Consider the following 8,376-nt stretch of genomic DNA (forward strand, 5'->3'; position numbering starts at 1 on the left):
ACGCCCTCCCTCCAGACCGCGTTGCAGAGGTCGTTGCCCTCCTTGATTCAAATTTGCGTTGCAACGTCTTCTCTACGATTTGAACGCGCGTCTCCTTTACCATTCGAATAGCTCGCTACTGCTCCTCTACTGCTGTGGTACCTCTCTCTCTCTCTCTCTCTCTCTCTCTCTCTCTCTCTCTCTCTGGGTTGAACCTGTAGAAGAGAAGCCTCCGGTCATATCTCATCGGATGAGAGGCAGCTCGCTACTACTGTGGTACACTTCTGTGTGTGGGATGAGCCTCCGGTAGTGTAAGGCTGTTTTGTTTGAGAGAGAGAGAAAGAGAGAGATAGAGAGAGAGAGAACAATTTGCCTTCGTAAGTTAGGGCCGCAACCCCCTTAATGTCTGTCAGAAAGACCCTAGAGGCTAGCGAGGTGGGCTGTCCAGGTTACCAACTACAGAGAAACATGTAGGTTGAAGTTAGAATTGAGGTATCATTGCCAAAGGATGCAGGATGGTGAAGAACGAGAGAGAGAGAGACTTCGAATCACTCTACTAATCCTCTTATCCTAACGATGGTATTGTGTTTGACCTGTAGGTATTGCTGCCTTCCCCTCTCTCTTGCCATTTTTGCAAGGTTTGCCTTGTGTGTGTGTGTGTGTGTTGGACGTTGATGTATGTGGTTGACAGGTATTGTTGCAAGGTTGGCCTCTCTCTCTCTCTCTCTCTCTATTCTAATGACTGTGTTTTGTTTTGTGTAGGCCGGCAGACTCTACACCTTTCGCCACCAAAAGGTAAGCTATTGTGCTCTGTCATTTTTTAAAAATTGGTTCGTGAGAGAGACATATGCGTGAGATATAATCCGGTTGTTAAAAAAAAAATCCAGAAGCGCCATATGCAACAGAAGTTTCAACGTGTAAATGATATGAATATGGTGGTGTCTGTGTGTTTGAGAGAGAGAGAATCTCTCCTAATTGGTTTTAAACGCAATATGTGTGTGTTTTTTAATCCGGAAGCGTCATATGTAACAGAAGATTCGACGTGTAAATGATATGAATATGGTGGTGTGTGTGTGTTTGAGAGAGAGAATCTCTCCTAATTGGTTTTAAATACATGTACACACATCTGGAGGCCGACAGTACGTGTACACACATTCATATCATGTGTGCATGCATATACCTCACGTGCATATATGTGTATGTATGTATGTGCATACATATATACCCCCTTATGTATGTATATATATGTACATATATATATACTCATACATATTATAAAAGTTTTATAGTATAATGTTTTTTAAATAGAGAGCAAGTCTTAGACTAAGCCATGAAGATGAGACCATTTCCACCCCCATTATCTACAAAGATTGTGGAATTTCATAGGAACATAGTAGAAGAGAAACACACAAATCTACATATACTTACATGCATGTACATACGTACATAATTACATAAATACATATACCTACACACACATACTCAAACATGCATGCATGCATGCATACAACCCACATGCATATATGTGTAGTATGTATGTACATACATATATACCCACCTACATATTCATACATATTATAAAAGTTGTATAGTATAATGTTTTTTAAATAGAGAGCAAGTCTTAGACTATTTTCACCCCAGTATCCATAAGAATTGCGGAATACATAAATACATAAATACATAAACTTGCATGCATGTACCTACACAGATTCAGGCATGCATGTATGCATGCACCCCACATGCATATATATGTGTATGTATGTATATGTCCATACACATATACCCACCTACGTTTGCAAGAGTTTGAAGAGAGTATATTATAAAGTATGTGTTATAAGGTTATGTGGTGTTGTGATTTGAATTGCATGTATATTTTTTACATTTGTATGTGCAATAACTTTGGCATGGAAAGGAGTATATATACAATGGATTTACAAGAATTTATCAATGGCAGAATATGGTGACACACACACATGTAGATACATGTATCACATAGATCACACATGGATACACATGCACAATCACATGCTAATTTGTAATAAAAGGAGAATATTATGATATAGCAATTTGTGGCATGACTCTTTCTTAATTTGATAGATAGATGTTGTTCATATGTATAGGTAGTCTATGTGTATACCAAGTACATTATATATGTATAGGTAGTCTATGTGTATACCAAGTACATTATATATGTATAGGTAGTCTATGTGTATACCAAGTACATTATATATGTATGTATGTATGTGTATACTTATGGATGTCTAGAGATAGATAAATTGATAGAAGATGAGACTATTTCCATAAGAGTGTATGTATGTATGTGTGTGTACTTATATACATACATGTGTGTGTGTGTGTGTGTGTGTGTGTGAGTGTGTGAGAGAGAGAGAGAGAGAGAGAGAGAGAGAGAGAGAGAGTGCGAACTAAAGTATTCGGGGACAAAAGCCATGGGATCACACATGCATGATCACACAAATACGTACATACACATACATAAGTACACAAATATATAATTATTGGGAATTCTACAAACATAAGTACACATGCATGATCACACAAATACGTACATACACATACATAAGTACACAAACATATAATTATTGGGAATTCTTTATTAAATCTGATATCTGGTGGACCCATAAGTTTAAGCCCTCTCTAGCTCTTCTTGATACAAAGGTCTCTAGAAGATTGAAAATAGAGGTCTAAGGAAATTAGGGGACATGGGGGGCTTTTCTCAAGCTGTGGCTAGAAAGAAATTGAGCAAATTATGAGGGACTTCAAACTACAGCAAATTGAGGTTCATATCTCGAGTTTAGTTCTAGATGAGATTGAGAAAAGCTAGTTTTCCACAGCATTTAATGAAGATTCTTGGTTTTAGGATTGGAGCTGGTTCAGATCTCGAGTTCAGTTCTAGATGAGATTGAGAAAAGCTAGTTTTTCCACAGCATTTAATGAAGATTCTTGGTTTTAGGATTGGAGCTGGTTCAATGGGGTTAAACTTGACATAATCATTACTAAGACATTGTATGAAGTGATGTGCAAAGGGGAAATGAATGTTAAATATTGCAATAAAGTCTGGAGAGTAAGTTGGGATCTGAACACTTGGAAGAAAAGGTGGAACCTGATCTGGGAAGCTTTGATTCCAGTGAAATCTCAAACCTTTCTGTGGAGAGTATGTTTGCTGACTCTACCTCTTGGGTTTAAACTTCTCCAAAGGAATCACATTGCCGAGACATGCCCTAGATGTAAAACAGGTATTGAAGAGGGGAAGCATGCTTTTTGGGACTATCTTGCATTGAGGGGGTTCTGGGGGGGGATTGGCTATTGGGGAGAGTATACAAAGAGACAAATGGATTAAGCTAATATTTTGTATTATAAGATATTGTTGCGTGTGGGGTGGTTAGAATGAGTTGGACATTCAATAAAGAGACCAGTCATGGGGATAGAGGCTATTGAAATTATGTTCAAATGTGTGCATTTTTGCTCGTCTAAATACTATATTAATAAGATAAATAATAATAGGTATGTTGAGGCTATTCAAGGATTACAATCAGGGATTAGGTGATTCAGATCATTGATGATGAGATGTTAATGTATACTGGGATATCCTTATGCTGCTTGTTGCTGCTGTGTGGCAGGTATATACATGGGATGATGTCTAAGCCAAATCTCCCAAGTTTGGACCCAGAACTAGGAGATGGTACTTGAAGGAAAAACAGCCAGAAGAGATTTATGCCCTTGATTGAGAAACAGCCAGAAGAGATTTATGCCCTTGATTGAGACCCCTTGGGAAGAAGATGAGTAGTGAAGATATGGACCAAAGGGAGGGATGTTGAAGAACAGTCACCTAAATATTTCACCTTTGATGTGTTATTGACTGCTTGTATGCAGCTGGGTTTTCATTTCTTTGATGTGTTATTGTCTACATGTATGCAGCTGGGTTTTCATTTCTCTTGGGAAAAATCCTCTTGTATGGGAAGATGAAATGTGGATGTGAATTGCCTAATAGGAAGTGGGATTAAGGGATTTTGTAAAAAAAGTTGTGACTTTATTGTAGCTGTTAATATATTAATAAATTATTATTTCAAAAAAAAGATGCAAGGGGAAGCATGTAATTTAATGTGTTTACTATGTAAAACCATAGAGTTCATTAATAAACATATTGAATTATATACAATGTACGAATAGAGTTTAATTTATACTTTGAGGTTTGTAACCGTATTAGGACCTCAATGGAAGGCTTCTTGGGCCCTTTTATTTGGCAGTTTAAGGAGTCAAACCTTTTCTCTTAAGAAGAAACGTTTTCTAATTAGAAGCTTCAAAACGGCTACTTTATTCGAATTTGAATTTTGGGGGGAAAATGGAATTTAAAATCTAGCGGACAAAACCATATCATGTAACATATCTATGGAAAGCTCTTGATGCGTAGATCACGGATCTATAATCTCCGCTCAAATCGGAGCTTGTATGTAGAAGTTATGGAGGTCCGAAAATTGTAAAATTGCCTCCCCCCCTTTTTGGGGGAAAAAGTGCACCCTTTGACCACTCTTACACCTCTCTTACAAACCCAACATTTCAGTCCACATGGCAACCCCCCATTTGGCTATTCCTTAATCACCTTGATTAGGCTTGGGCAAATTAAAGGGCCCAAGAAGACCCCATTCACTTCCTAATGCCTTTGTAAGTCGTTTTGTATCTAAATGTTTATTGTGTTTTATTTGTCTTAACGAGTACATACTCACACAAGTCACGGAGGGTGAGATCGGGTGGAGAGTCAAGTGAAGTTCTTCAAGCTCACCCTCATAAGTAAGTGACACATCATGAATCATGAGGGATCTATGGTTGGAAAGAGGGGTCGAGATCAGGATTTGATCAACACCGTTGGATTTCCAAGTGAACTATGGGTGAACTAAGGGGTGAAACTAAGGGTGAACTCGCGGGTAAAGTAGAGGTGAACTAGGGAGAGCTTTTTTGGCAAGAAAGTGAACTAGGGAAACATTTTCCAATAAGAAAGTGAACTAGGGAACAAAATATCAAGATTTAAATTTAAACACACTCTCCACAACCTGCTGGAAGGTATAGCATAGTGGTTAGATGTTGAAAGCTTGAGTAGCTAGTTCCAAGTTCAAATCCTCTTTTGCATTGAGCTCAACCCCTCAAAAACTTTCTAAGTCCCAAAAATCCCCATGGTATACCCTGAGTTCACCCCTAATTCACTTGCCTGACAGGAATCCGACAGTCCAAATTAGGCCAGATCGCGACGCCCCTTTTCAACCCTTACATCCCTCGTGATTCATGATGTGTCATTTAGTCCCGTGTGGCAAGCCCACCCCTGCCACGTCGATCATTGCCACCTGCGCCACCGCTAGCAAGCAGGCGGAGTACCTGGCTCCGCTCTACCTCTGGTAGCGTAGGAACCTCTCCAAGCTGATCACCTGCAACACGGCTTCCGTGGATCGGACTGCCTAAGCAATTCGATGTAGATGGGCCTTCGCCCTTGTTGGTAGCACTCCTTCACGTGCTCCAGCTCCTCCAAACCTAAGGGGAACGCGCTAGTGTCCCGCTCCTTCAGAATGCTGGAAGCGTTGAGATTGGCGTTGGTGAGCAGGTTGGCTGTTGCTAGTAGCAGCCCGCTAGGCTAGGCTAGACGATGATCGAATACTGCTACGTTTCTTGACAGCTTGGAAGATGGACGTAGAAAAGGAGAGGCCTAACTACTGACCTACGTAGTACATGGGCTTTTCCCCAGCCTTCTAATGCATAACCAAGCCCTATAATGCATATAACAGTGGGTTAGTTCATAGAATTGTTAATTTTGATTGAACATTCTTATGAAGTTACCCTCGTTAAAAAATTTGTGGATGGTTATGAAGCGATATTATACATGTAACAATCGATTCTACGCTCTAATTATACGATGACAATTTGGACTGTTGTTTTTGCTGACAAATGCTTGAGGAGGAGGAAAGTTTATGGTTGAGAGGTAGCATAAAGTCTCCTCTTAAACATACAAGGAAAAAATATTTGCAATGTTTAAAGTGTCGTGAATGGCTTCTCTTTTTACTGCCACACAACATGGAAGGTTGACTTTAATGGGCTAACTATTGTGCCTCGTTGCTTCTACTTCGAATCTTTGAAATATCAATGCCGTCGATGTTACGATCTGGAGTTTTATTATTATGCTAGGTTGATCTTTTACCCTGATACATTCTTGCAATTCAACACAACAATAGAGGCAAGTTCACAGTTTAAGAGCATGGCATAATCAAAGGATTAACCACATGGGTTATGAAGGTGAGTCACGTTAGAGAAGGGTGAAATCATGGTAATGTGGCTACCTTTTTAGCAAAAAAAATATAGCACACACCATAGTATAAAAAAGAACCAAAAAAAAAAAAACTTATAAAGTACATTTCAAATACTCATAGCTAAAAAAGGATGTTCGTTGCATGACGAGTAAGCATGCCACTACTTTGTAATAACTGAAAGTTTGATGTGCCATTTCTACTAGGAGCTCCATTTGTACACAGGTCAAATTCTTGTGCACCACAAAGCTAGAAGGTGCTATAGCAACCAAAAGGTTCATGCATGATGTTATGTGCTATGTAACATAAGAGTATGTGTTATATACCAACATAATTGTTGGTATATAGCATATAACCTATGGTAGATAGCACATAACCTCTGGTATATAGCACAGAAACTATGGTACTTGGTAACTCAAAGATTATGTGCTATGTAGCATGGATAATGTCCTTTGTAATACATAATTTGTGGTACATAGCATAAAACCTATGCCAAAGATTATGTGCTATGTATATGTAGCATGGATAATGTCCTTTGTAATACATAATATGTGGCATTTACCACATATTATGCTACGTAGCACTTTACCTGTGCTGAGCCTATGCTATATAGGAAATTATCTACTTTATATAGCCAATTAAACCCATGTAGCAAAGATTGTGTGCTATATAGCGCATATTCTATGCTATATAACATAATTGAACCTATTTACAAATATAATGTGCTACATAGCACATAATTTGTGCTGTATAGCACATAATCTTTGCTACATGTGTTTAACTATGCTATATAGCATAGATAATGTGCGATAATGTACTATGTAGGTTATGCAACAAAGCACATTATGTATTTTTATTTTTGGAGCCGGGGTGAGCCGTCCTTGGACTTGAATAATAGAGAAACATTTTTCCACAATATGCTATGCTATGCTATATGATGTGGTCACATTAGGTTTTGAATTCAAAACTGATATGTATGTAGGTTGCACTGCTCTAGAGACAAGCAAGCAAAGAAGCAGGCACAAGCGCCCACTCTAATTTTCATTTGCAGTTGTTGAAGTCTAGAGCTGATGAGTCCCATCCATCCATTGGTTGTTGAGGATATATGGCTGGTGAATTTCTAAGTGATTGTAGTCATTATTATTCAGCATGCATTTGTTGCTGAGTCATTGGAGGTACCATTTTCTCGTCTTTACTCATTGTAGAAACAAACAGAGAGATTGGTAAAATGTAGAGTGCCATTTTAAGAAGATGGTCTTCTTTAAAGACTCATGTACCATTTTCCAACCCTGCAATAATATAATGACGATGGATTGGAAATTGAAAAGCAAGAACTATTGTTTCATAAAATATTTTATGGAAGTTATACTAGTGGTCTCCGAAGGCACTGCAGGTATTGTGACATCGATGCACATTCAAGATACGCTGATGATGCATACATACATACATAGGCAGGGAAGCTTGATGATGCGCAGGTTGGTTGGTTGGTTGGGCCTCAGCAAGCGCGAATGCATTCATTATACACGGGTAGGGAGGGAAAGTTAAGGCAGGCAGGCAGGCAGGCAGGAAGGCTGGCTGATGTGATGTATAGGCAAGCTAATAATGTCAATGCACATGCAGGGAACCTTAATGAGACAGGATAGATAGGCTGATGATGATGATGATGATGATGATGATGATGAGGCAGGCAGGCAGGGAACATTGACTAGGTAGGGTAGGCTAATGATACCAGAGGTTAGGGTAGGGTGGTAGAGTGTGCAAACTGAAATAAAATAAAATGAAAAAAATCCTACTAGAAGGAAAGGATGTGGTACCACCAGTCGGTCTTAAAGGCCTAGCTTTCTATAGCGCATTAGCGCACATGATGATGTGATCGTGTAGTGGGCATGATGATGATAGGCGCCCGCCTTGTGGTTTGTATATGTATTCTGCTTCCTATGAATTGTTTGCACCTACTTTGCCACCTTGAAGTACAAGTTCCAATCTTACATTTTGGTGTATACAAAAATGTAATATCTCTATTGGATAGGAGCTCCTATTCTGATATAATTGCTATCAAAAGTTTATATTTATGTCTCTGATGTATATTGTT

The 8,376-nt window shown here is 38.9% G+C and overlaps 1 long non-coding RNA gene across 1 annotated transcript; it reads left to right on the forward strand.

Annotated features, from left to right (window-relative positions):
- Nucleotides 1–4,000, forward strand: LOC147633655 (uncharacterized). The gene is made up of 3 exons (XR_015266855.1): nt 1–137; nt 742–774; nt 3,618–4,000. It is a non-coding gene; the product is annotated as an uncharacterized LOC147633655 (long non-coding RNA).
- Nucleotides 4,001–8,376: the final 4,376 nt, after the last annotated feature.

The sequence above is a fragment of the Cibotium barometz genome, chromosome 11 (genome assembly GCF_041138505.1).
Source record: "Cibotium barometz isolate CiBa-2024 chromosome 11, ASM4113850v1, whole genome shotgun sequence".
Lineage (NCBI taxonomy): Eukaryota > Viridiplantae > Streptophyta > Polypodiopsida > Cyatheales > Cibotiaceae > Cibotium > Cibotium barometz.